At 46.5% G+C, this 3,556-nt stretch overlaps 1 pseudogene; it reads left to right on the forward strand.

Moving 5' to 3' along the window:
* Nucleotides 1-335: 335 nt before the first annotated feature.
* Nucleotides 336-2,930, forward strand: LOC121959120 (annotated as a pseudogene).
* Nucleotides 2,931-3,556: the final 626 nt, after the last annotated feature.

Raw genomic sequence — 3,556 nt, forward strand, 5'->3', positions numbered from 1 at the left:
TTACTAATATTTGTGCAATTTCATTTTTGAACATATTTTCTTGTAAACAGGAAAAAAATATTGTCTTCATATCGTGGTTCATTTGTTTATTTATGATATTAAAAATATTAAAAAAGACTGTGAGCTTTGAGGCCATAGCCAGAGGGCTGTTAGTGGTTTGATTTTTTTTTTTGGGCAGTGGGGCTCCAGCATAAGATGTCGCTTAGGGCTGCAAAATGTTTAGAAACAGCCCTGTTCACATTAAAAGTAGCAACTGGAGGAAAATTGAATGCGTTTTATTGTGAAAGAGAGACAGAAAATACAATGTGTGCGCTGACTGCGATCATTCATCAGAGATGCGTCTACAAAACAAGACACGGTCAGTTTGGTCAACGTTTGACAGTAGGTCAGTTTGAAATATGTCAGAGTAATGGATCAGTGAGGAGCAGCCACAGAGAGCTGTTTTGATCAAGAGCTGCAGGAGACAGTCTGCACACCTCCTACTCCTCAGCAAGGAAACCAAGTCTTTTTACTGTGTCCCGCTGCCGTGTGGAAATCTACCCGTGCCATGTGCAGCATGAAATCAATTACTATTGACTGACTGCTTTGTCAAAACATTTTTTTTTTGTGAGAGAACAGACGATAAAGAGGCAGAATTGTGGAGGAGAGAATAACCCCTCCAACCAAATAAGAATATACACCTCCATATTCACATCTGATAGCTAGCACCTCTCCATGCCTGGAAAGCCCACCATAATCCGACACAGAGAGCCCATGGGACAACTCCCACTTCACTTTGGTTTCCATGTACAAGGGACACACAGGATACCCTTCATGCATGAACAAACATCCTACAGTTTCAGTATTCTTTTTGTTTTCACCACATACTACTGAGGACCAGTGTAATACACAATAAAATACACTCAAGAGGCCCAAACAGGTTTAAATTTCAGCAAATCTCCAATCGGACGGAGAGTGAGGTGCAATGCACAGGTTCTGAACCTGGTGAGACGCTGGAGCAACCCACAGAGCCTGGTCCCTCCAAGCACCAGAGTCTCCCAATCCCCGCAGAGTGCTTTCACAGCAGCAGATTAAGTGGCCCCCAGCCAGCAAAAGGAGTGAGTGGCAGCAATTTGATGAGGATGTGTCCAACATCATCCATCCAAGCTACAGCCAAAGGAGCAACTGACATTCAACTGCAAACGATGACCACCATCATCGTCACCTATGCTCCAGAGAGATTTGACCAGAAAGAGAAGAGCAAGACCAAGACCACCTCTTACAACATGAACTGCAGGGCCACCAAAACACATCAACTGCATCAAGAGCTTCGAACCCTCAAGAAAAAGTACAAGACATCTACTGATGAGGAGAAGCGCAGCGGTCGTCTAGAGTGCTCTAAAGAGGAAGTGAACCGCTTCCTCCAGGACACCTTAAGCGACCCTATAAGGGATCAAGAGCTCGAATCCAACAAAGCACTCATCATTGCCCCACCCCCCCAACAACAGAGTTCAATCTAAGGGAGCAGAGTCTGAAGGAGGTTGAGGGGGTCATCAAGGTAGCTCGTTCAGCATCCTCTCCAGGCCCCAGTGCCTTACCCAGGCAGTGCTTATAGACCCTGGTCTATAAGCGCTGTCAGAAGCTTCTCTGGCACTTGTGGAAGATCTTAAAAGTGATTTGGCAAAGGGGGAGTGTCGCTGACCAGTGGAGTTGTGCTGAGGGAGTCTGGATCCCCAAAGAGGAGAAATCGTAAAATATCGACCAATTCCGGACAATCTCACTATTAAATGTTGAAGAGAGGATGTTTTTCAGCATCATCTCGTGAAGACTGACTGAGTTTCCCATCATGAACAACTACATAGACCCCTCAGTGCAGAAGGGTGGGATTCCTGGAGCCCCTGGCTGTTTGGAGCACACAGGTGTAGTCACGCAGCTCATCACAGAGACCTGTGAGAACAGAGGTGACCTAACGGTGTTGTGGTTGGACCTGGCCAATGCCTACTGGTCCATACCGACATAAGCTTGCACTACACCTCCACCACATTCCCAGTAAGATCAAGGACCTGATCCTGGACTATTACAATAGTTTCAGGCTCAGGGTCACTTCTGGGTCGGAAACATCAGATTGGCATCATCTTGGCAGAGGAATATTAACAGGCTGTAACATCTCTGTTATTCTTTTTGCCCTGGCCATGAACATGGTGGTCAAGTCAGCCGAGGTGGAATGTGGCCCCTAACCAAGTCTGGAGTATAACAGCCTCCCATAAGAGCCTACATGGACAACCTCACTGTCACAACAACATCTGTCCAAGGAGGCAGGTGGATCCTACAAAGACTCGAGAGACTCATCACCTGGGCAAGGATGAGTTTTAAGCCCTCCAAGTCACAGTCCATGGTGCTGAAGAAGGGGAAGGTGACTGACAGATTCTGTTTCTTAATCTCAGGAACTCTCATTCCATCCATCACAGAGTGACCAGTCAAGAGTTTGGGGAGGCTCTTTGACTCAAGCCTGAGAGATTCTGCAAGCATCCAGGAGTCCAACCAAGAGCTTGGAACTTGGCTCTCCAAGGTCATCTGAAAGTCTGGCCTGCCTGGTAGATTTAAAGCCTAGATCTAACAGCATTCCATCCACAGTCCTGTGGCCTTTGCTGGTCTATGCAGTCCCACTGACAACAGTTAAGTCCCTTGAGAGGAAGATCACTGGCTTGCTTCATAGGTGGCTGGGCCTTCCACTCAGCCTCACCAGCACAGCACTGTATGGGAAAAGCAACACCCTTCAGCTACCCTTCAGTGGCCTCACTTAGGAGTTCATCGTGGCTCGCACATGAGAAACCCTACAGTACAGGGACTCCAGGGACTGCAAGGTGTCATCAGCTGGCATCAAGATGAGGACAGGAAGGAAATGGAGGGCAGAGAAGGAAGTGGAGGTGGCAGAGAGCTCAGAGAGCTAAGCCTCAGCTGTCTGCACCAGCCAACACAATCATGCCCTAAAGAAGGCAGTCACCTTCATCAGAGCTGGAGAGAAACCCCAGGCACAGGCAAAAACAATAACAGGCCTCCTTCACACAGCCTCTGACTGGCAGCTGCAGGTCGACCTGGAAAAGCAGCTGAAGTCTTCACTCAGTTTGGCATTACTGGAGCGGCTAAAAAGAGGGCCATTCAATCCGCAAGTGAAGCTGCAAAGAAAGCCACAAGGTGGCTTTGGTTTAAAAAGGCTGATTTGTGGATCGCTGCTGGGACGCAAGTCAGGGCGTGATCATCCCTGACTGGGTCGCCTGGGCAAGGGTGAATGATGTTAATAAGCTCGAAACACCCAATGACCCCAGGATACACCACCGAGGATGCGTCCCAGTGCATCCAGGAGATGTTTCTTGCAAAGCAGAAAATGACTTCAAAATTTTTATTTATAATAATCAGATGTTTTTAAATATATCATTTTTTTAAATTAGGTACATTCTTTTTTTCTCTAGACATTTTCCCTAGCTTTTAAAAAAAAAAATTAAAAAATTAAAATTACATTAATGTCTGGCAATTTGTGAAACACTTATTATCAAGTTACTTATGGCCTTTTCTGCCA

Source organism: Plectropomus leopardus, chromosome 19 (genome assembly GCF_008729295.1).
Source record: "Plectropomus leopardus isolate mb chromosome 19, YSFRI_Pleo_2.0, whole genome shotgun sequence".
NCBI classification, from domain to species: Eukaryota; Metazoa; Chordata; class Actinopteri; order Perciformes; family Serranidae; genus Plectropomus; species Plectropomus leopardus.